The sequence below is a fragment of the Neoarius graeffei genome, chromosome 13, assembly GCF_027579695.1.
Source record: "Neoarius graeffei isolate fNeoGra1 chromosome 13, fNeoGra1.pri, whole genome shotgun sequence".
Taxonomy (NCBI): domain Eukaryota; kingdom Metazoa; phylum Chordata; class Actinopteri; order Siluriformes; family Ariidae; genus Neoarius; species Neoarius graeffei.
In genome coordinates, this window is record NC_083581.1 from 863831 (window position 1) to 872970 (window position 9140).

Consider the following 9140-nt stretch of genomic DNA (forward strand, 5'->3'; position numbering starts at 1 on the left):
CGCCAGCAAACCGGCCCGGGCTTTCCCTCTGCACCGGTGATCTGGGGCTCACTCACCTGAGGTGGGGGAGAGACAGACACAGAAGGGAGAAACGGGAGGGCACCGCGGGTGCGGCGGGCCGGCTGGGGGGGTGCCGGCCCCCGCCTCCGCGGAGGGGGAATGGGGCGAGGACAGGACACAGGAGGAGGGGGAGAGAGAGAGGAGGAGAGAAGAGATGCCATCTGCTGTCCTGCCGCTGGGACAGCCGCCAGATGATCCTCCGCCAGCTCGACTGCCTGATCCAGCGACGCCGGGCGGTGGCACTGGACCCACTCCGCGGTTCCGGCTGGTAAGCGGGCGATGAACTGTTCCAGTACCACCTGGTCGACGATTCCCTCGGCGTCGCGATCGTTGGCCCTCAGCCACCGCCAGCAGGCGTCCCGGAGCTGCTGGCCGAACGCGAACGGCCGGCCGATTTCCTCCAGTCGCAGCGCGCGGAAGCGCTGGCGCTGTTGCTCCGGTGTGCGCCCCACGCGCTGGAGGACGGCCCGGCGGAGGTCCGCGAAGGCCAGCCGGCGGTCGGCGGGGAGCTGTAGCGCGGCCAGCTGTGCCTCTCCCGTGAGCAGGGGGAGGAGGCGCGCCACGCGCTGCTCCATCGGCCACCCCGAGGCTTCGGCGACCTGTTCAAACAACGTGATGAACGCCTCGGGGTCGTCCTGCGGGCCCATCTTGGTGACAATGAGGGGAGACGGGCCCGCGGCCGGAGCGCTGGTGGACCCCGCCGACGCGAGGAGATGCCGGAACGCCTCGCGATCTTCCTGCTGGGCCAGCACCAGGGCTTCGAAGCGCTGCTCCTGCTCCTTTCGGAGCGTGACGAGTGCCTGGTGCTGGCTTTGCTGAGCCGTGGCGAGGGCGTGGACCAGATCGGCGAACGGGGAGGATTCCATGGGGCTGCTGGTTTGGTGCTCCACTGTCCCGGGTTTCGGCACCACTGTAAGCGACCCTACGTGTGGGTGGAGCACAGAGGACGGCAGGACAGAGATCAGGTTTTATAAATGGCTTTATTGCCACACTTTTCAGTATAACAATGACATTCACAGACACACAACCGGCGTCTGGTTCAGGGCTGAGCTCCTTCTGCTCTCGCTCTCCCTCCTGATATAGGGCGCAGTCACTGGGAAGACACACAAACAGGTTAATTGCTCTCAGGTGACGTGATTCTGCCACTTACCTTCCCTGACTCCGCCCTCCTGTCACAGACCGGCGCTTGACCACGCCCCCGCTGCCACAACGACATAAAGTAAAAAAGTGAAATTTATTTACAAGAATGCTTAACAAACGGTGATAGAAAAAACAGAATGCAAAGTCCAACAAGGAGGGTGGCAGCCCCAGGAGCCAACCCTCCAACCAAGCAGACAGCCGCAAAATGGCAAGGCGAGCGTACAAAAACCCCAAAACCCTCTCTCCTCTCTAACAGGTAGAAGCACAGGTTTATATAGGCCTTCCTCAAGTGGAAACAGGTGAAAGGAGGAGGAGCCAACACAAACTGCTACACCTGAGGAGAGAGAAAGACACACACAAGAAAGGAGAAACATGCACACACACAAACACAGGAGGCGTAATACGTAACACCCCCACCACCAAAAGTTCAACCTACTATAGGTTGAACAAAAACTGCCATATACATTATATGGTACTAGAATAAACACTGACACTACAAATCCACACTAAATGCGGGACAAAGCATCTGCCAAGACATCCTTGCCCTTCTTATACTGGATATCCAGGTTGAAACCTTGTAAATACAGAGACCAACGCATCAGTCTCTGGTTTGTGTTCCGCATCCTGGATAGAAAAACAAGAGGATTATGGTCAGTAAAAACAATCAAAGGAACTGTGGTTGACCCAACATACACCTCAAAATGTTGTAAAGCAAGCAACAGAGCTAGAGCTTCTTTTTCGATTGTGCTATAATGAAGTTGAGGTTTAGAAAACTTCTTTGAAAAATACGAAATGGGGTGATCAATTCCATTCGAATCTTCCTGTAAAAGAACAGCTCCAGCACCTGTGGTACTGGCGTCAACCTCCAGTTTGAAAGGCAGCTGGAAATTGGGAGCAGCCAATACTGGCGCACTACACAACAAAGCCTTTGCATTTTTAAATGCCAACTCACAATCCTGAGACCACTCAGTCACAACCATGTTTTAACAAATTTGTCAAAGGAAGAACGACATCAGAAAAATTTCGGCAGAAACCACGGTAGTAGCCTGCCATGCCCAAGAACCTGCGCAGCTCCCTCCTCGTGGTTGGTATGGGAAACTGTACAATAGCCAACACCTTGGCCTCTAAAGAGCGAACTTGACCATGGCCAACTTGTTTCCCCAAGTAGGTGACGGTAGCCTTCCCGAACTCGTACTTGGCAAGATTCAAAGTTAGAAACGCATCCCTCAACCACGCAAAGAAGATACGAACATCTTCCAAATGTTCAGCCCATGACGATAACAAAAACCGGTTCCCAGACTTAGTCTTGGGCAAGGGCCCAACACAATCTAAAATTACCCGTTCAAAAGGTTCGCCGATAACTGGAATTGGACAAAGTGGCGCTGGAGAAATGCACTGATTAGGCTTTCCAACAACCTGACACTTATAACATGAGCGACAATGTTTAACAACATCAGCGTTCATACCTGGCCAAAAGAAGTAACGCAAAACATGATTATACGTCTTTGTTACCCCTAAATGGCCTGCAAAGTCATGATCATGTCCAAGTGTCAACACATATAACCGATATTTTGCAGGAACAACTAACTGGTGGACAGAATCAAAATCTCCGTCTGCAAGATGTGATGGACTCCACTTTCGTTTTAGCAGACCATCTTCCCAATAAAAACCAACAGACATGCTATCCAAATCATTCTTACTAACAGCAGCATCCCGGCACTTGGCCAAATTAGGGTCTTTCGCCTGCTCCAGCTTAATTAATTCCTTATCCACAGAGAGCGACAAGTCACCCTCCACAGGAGTTGGGAGCGGCTCAGACACAACAGTCACTGATTGGCTGCTGGAAGAAGACTCAAGTAAACCATCCGACATGAACGTATCAGACAGATCAACAGCCTCACCATATTTCCGAGCCTGAGCTCGAGTAACGACACAAGCTGGAAACCCCTGAGCAAGGCTTTGATCAGAATCACAATCAGACAGAATCGATGGACTAGCGGTCACCTCAGGAAGTAACACTTTCCCACCCGCTAAATCATTCCCCAAAATAAAATCAACATCCTTCACAGGAAGTTTAGAGCGAATGCCCACTTTGACAGGACCCGACACTAAATCATGAACAATATGCACATTATGCAATGGAACAGACGTAATTCCCAGCTCAATTCCCTGAACCAAGACATCGGAGCCACAATACGTGAGGTCAGAAAAAGGAAGCACGGAGTCACAAATAAAGGACTGGGCAGCACCAGTATCTCGCAAAACTCTAATTGGGATCTGATCTCCCTCCCGACCAGTGAGAGAGACCAATCCCTTTAAAATAAACGGATCGTACAGAGAAGAGGTAGCGTCATCTGCACTCTGAACACGCACAAAGCCACAGCTTTTTGGCTGCGTCTGTGAAGACTGTTTTCGTTTTTGCAACACAGGACACACTGCAATAAGATGGCCAGACTCGTGGCAATAGAAACACTCACGCGTTTCAGTCGTAGGCGAGATCTTACTAGCAGTATTTCCATTACCACTGTCAGATCGTCTAAAGACTCGCTTCGGACTAGAAGGCTGAGATTGAACGTGACGGGAGGAGTTAAAAACAGACTTATGTGTCAATGCATATTCGTCAGCACAGACAGCGGCCTGTGCCAAAGTTGTAACGTTCCTTTCATTGATATACGTAGCGATTGAATCCGACACACAGTTTTTAAATTCCTCCAATAGAATCATCTCGCGAAGCTGATCTTTAGTCTGGATTTGCAAGGACGAACACCAGCGATTAAACGAGTTCTCCTTTTCTCTTGCAAACTCCACGAACGTCAAGTTGTCTAATTTTTTTAAGCCACGAAATTTCTGTCTATATGCCTCTGGGACTAGTTCATAGGCGCGCAAAATTGCAGTTTTAACAGTCGCGTAATCAGAACTCTGATCAACAGTTAGAGCAGAATAAACGTCTTTAGCCTTTCCAGTCAACACGCATTGCAGCAACAGTGTCCACACAGCAGAAGGCCATTGTAATGTTGTTGCAACGCATTCAAAGTGTGCAAAATATTTTTCAACTTCGGCTTCACTAAAAGTTGGTACCATTCGAATATTTCTGGTTACATCAAAAGCAAAATCACGTCGAAGAGTAGGGGGAGAAACAACGGCAGCTTGAGAACCACCAGCAGGTAAAGTCACCTGCACAGGCCATACAGGAGACGACTGAACAGAGTGTGGAGGAGAAGCAGGAGGAGGAACTAGCGGAGCGCTAGGCTGCCTTGCAGCCAACTCTAACCGAAGCTTTTCCAATAGGAACTCACGCTCCGCTTGTTCTCTCTGGCGTTGAAACTCTCTTTGTCTTTCTTTCTCCACAACCTCCTGTTCCAACTTTTTGAGGTCCAACTCACGATTGACTTCCAGTCGTCTGAGTTGGACTTTATTATCAAGCTCGAGTTTTTTAAGAGCACGCGCCTCACAGTCGGCACGAAACTTTTCTAAACTTCCCCCACGCAACTGAGAACCAGGTGTACTAAACGTTCGTGATGGAGAGGGAGGGGCACTAGAACCTTTAATAAAAACTTCTTGCTCAATTAATGCCTTTTCCACAGCCGAAAATAACGCGTCTTTTAATTTTTTGTCGTCACTACTGACGTGCACAGAATAATGGTCCGCAATTTCCAACAGCTGATCTTTCGTACATTTTAATAAAACATCCCTTGAAGGATTGTCACGAAATTCTTCTAATGAAGACATGGTTTCAAATCAGAACAAAGAACCACGAAATTACGACACAACAAACTCTGCAATATTCCGAAATTAAATCTACAAAAATAATAAATACTAACAGGGCCGTCACCACCAACTGAAAAAACAAATGCACGAAATGAAACAAATGAAACAAAATCAAAACCACTAGTGCAAATTTACCCAACCAACCTTAAACAACCAAGGCACGACTACGGAAACTCTAGTCCTACCTGCCTACCCAAGAAAATACTAACTAACCTCATCTAGTCTTCAGAGGCGTACCAATTGAAGGCGACTTTAAACGCTTAACGCATAGAAGCTGAATCAACTTGATCCAACTCCTTGCAGCGTACCTCCCCCCGGAATAACCTCCAAAACAGAAAACAAAGAAAATAAAAATAGTACTCCGATGGAAGGATTTCAAAACCCAGCTGGAGCACACTACCTTACCAGAGTTCCCAAAATACGAGCAGTTGGTTCCACCACACACAAAAAAAAAAAAAAAAAAAAAAAGGACAAACGCCCAATTGATAAATTGGGTGTATAAAACGAATCTCCAATTGATAAATTGGGTTTCGGATGAGCCCCCAATTGTTACATGCTCTAGGGAGGCATGAACAATAAAAAAAAAAAAAGGGTGGTGACATAAACCCAAAACGCAAGACGACATAAAGTAAAAAAGTGAAATTTATTTACAAGAATGCTTAACAAACGGTGATAGAAAAAACAGAATGCAAAGTCCAACAAGGAGGGTGGCAGCCCCAGGAGCCAACCCTCCAACCAAGCAGACAGCCGCAAAATGGCAAGGCGAGCGTACAAAAACCCCAAAACCCTCTCTCCTCTCTAACAGGTAGAAGCACAGGTTTATATAGGCCTTCCTCAAGTGGAAACAGGTGAAAGGAGGAGGAGCCAACACAAACTGCTACACCTGAGGAGAGAGAAAGACACACACAAGAAAGGAGAAACATGCACACACACAAACACAGGAGGCGTAATACGTAACAGTGTCACAGACAGATGTTCAGTAAAGTGTGGTGAGTTTCTCCTGCAGCTTGAGTCGGAGCTGAAACAGTGAAGGGAATAAACCAGAGTGCTGCAGCTCTTAAATGTCCTGAACACAAAGCAGCGTTTGTTCGTAGCGACGCCTCATATTTAGAAAAAGAATTTGTTGTGGGGAAAAATTACAACAATTAACAGCAGTGAGAGAATTTAACCCTTTAACGCTCTGCACTCACACCAGTACAAATAGAGAGAAGAAACACTGTGTTTCAGTCCAAAGCACATACAGGAGACTTTAAATATAAACATCAGAGAACGAGATAAGCTTCAGAACACAGGGACAGAAACCTGACTGTGTGTGTGTGTGTGTGTGTGTGTGTGTGTGTGTGTGTGTGTGTGTGTGTGTTAGAAATAGATAGCAACAGCACACATTATGAAAGTGTCCTGAAAAGAGTGTCATGTCATCTGTAGTGAGACGTAACACACCTTCAAATAAACTGTTAAAGTCGCACAAAAATGTTCGTGAAGTTTCTTCCTGGTGATTGACAGAAATGTGCAGAAATGCCCCGAACCCTACATGCTCCACCCCTAGATATGATAACGTGTTACATGAACTGTATTTTCATACTGGAACTTGATTGGCACTTATAGTTTATGATGTTATAACACACATCTATCACAAAATTGCTGCTTTAAAAATTCACCCACTTTTCTCACTCAAATGATTTGATTTATTTCTACTATATCTCTATAATTCCACCACACTGCTGCTGCTCTGGACTGTGATTGATCAGAAGGAGGTGATTAATTTTCTATAACAGAAGCACTGATGTTTCTACAGCCACAAGGCTCAGTACTGGGTCCTCTTCTGTTCTCCCTCAATACTCCATCTCTTGGTGAGGTTGTATCCTCACATGGGTTCTCACACCACTGATATGCAGATGACACTCAACTCCTGCTCTCCTTCCCTTCCTGAGACTCTCATGTTTCTGCTCAGATCTCAGCACATCTGACAGACATCTCATCATAGACGGCAGCTGAAACTTCATCCAGCAAAACTGAGCTGCTGTCCCTTGTCATTTTGAGACTGCACCACTGCAGCTTGCTCCAGACAGGTCTGCCTCCGAGCGACATCTGACCTCTGCAGCTGATCCAGAATGCAGCAAGACTTGTTTTGAACCTTCCTAAGTTCTTCCACACCACTGCATTGCTGCGATTCCTCCACTGGCTTCCTGTAGCTGCTGCCTCAGATTTAAAACTGATGCTCACCTACAAAGCCTTTAGAACTACAGTTGTTCAACTGTTTTCTGAGGACCACCTGATGGAGACTCGAGTATAAAACTGTTCATGACAACTGCAGTCTGAAAGTTACACTTAGAACTGCAACAAATATCCTGCACCTTTTGATCTAAGTAGGCGTGGCGGGTCATAGAGGAGCAGAAGTTCACTCAGGTACTGTGGTGCGAGACCATTCAGTGCTTTAAAGGTCAATAGTAGTATTTTATAATCAGTATGAAATGTGATTGGGAGCCAATGCAGTGTGGATAAGACAGGGGTGATGTGGTCATATTTTCTAGTTCTAGTAAGGACTCTTGCTGCTGCATTTTGAACTAACTGGAGCTTGTTTATGCACTTATTGGAACATCCAGACAGTAAGGCATTACAATAATCCAACCTGGAGGGAACGAAAGCATGAACTAGTTTTTCTTTGTCACATAGTGACATTAAATTTCTTATCTTAGCAATATTTCTGAGATGAAAGAAAGCTACAGTGCTTTGCAAAAGTATTCACTCCCTTGGTGTTTGTCCTGTTTTGTTGCATTAAAAGCTGGAATTAAAATGGATTTTTGGAGGGTTAGCACCATTTGATTTACACAACATGCCAACCACTTTAAAGGTGAAAATTGTTTTTTTTATTGCGACACAAACAATAATTAAGATGAAAAAACAGAAATCTGGAGTGTGTATAAGTATTCACCCCCTTTCGTCTGAAACCCTTAAATAAGAGCTGCTCCAACCAATTCACTTCATAAGTCACATAATTAGTTGATTAAGATCCACCTGTGTGCAATCAAAGTGTCACATGATCTGTCATATGATGTCTGTATAAAATCAACCTGTTCTGGAAGGACCCTGACTCTGCAACACGACAAAGCAAGCAACATGAAAACCAAGGAGCCTCCAAACAGGTCAGAGACAAAGTTGTGGAGAAGTATAGATCAGGGTTGGGTTATAAAAAATATCCCAAACTTTGAATATCCCAGGGAGCTCCATTAAATCCATTATAGCAAAATGGAAAGAATATGGCACCATTACAAACCTGACAAGAGAAGGCCCCGCCCACCAAACTCAGACCAGGCAAGGAGGGCATTAATCAGAGATGCAACAAAGTCACCAAAGAGAACACTGAAGGAGCTGCAAAGATCCACAGCGGAGATGGGAGTATCTGTCCATAGGACCACTTTAAACTGTACACCCCACAGAGTGGGCAGGGCTTTATGGAAGAGTAGCCAGAAAAAAGTAATTGCTTAAAAAATCACGTTTGGAGTTTGCCCAACAGCATGTGGCAGACTCCCCAAACACATGGAAGAAGATTCTCTGGTCAGATGAGACTAAAATTGATCTTTTTGGACATCATAGGAAATGCCATGTGTGGCACAAACCCAACACCCTGAGAACACCATCCCTACAATAAACCATGGTGGTGGCAGCATCATGCGGTGAGGATGTTTCTCATCTGCAGGGACAGGAAAGCTGGTCAGGACTGAAGGAAAGATGGATGGCACTAAATACAGGGCAATTCTGGAGGAAAACCTGTTTGAATCAGCCAGAGGTTTGAGACTGGGATGAAGGTTCACGTTCCAGCAGGACAATGACCCTAAACATACTGCTAAAGCTACATTGGAGTGGTTTAAAGGGAAACATTTAAATGTCTTGGAATGGCCTAATCAAAGCCCAGATCTCAATCCAATTGAGAATCTGTGGCATAACTTGAAGATTGCGGTAAACCAATGCAACCCATCTAACTTGAAAGAGTTGGAGCAGTTTTGCCTTGAGGGATGGGCAAAAATCCCAGTGGCTAGATGCGCTAAGCTAATAGAGACATACCCCAAGAGACTTGCAGCTGGAATTGTAGCAAAAGGTGGCTCCACAAAGTATTGACTTTGGGGGGGGGGGGGGGGATACTTATACACAATAAACAATACGTACCTTCAAAG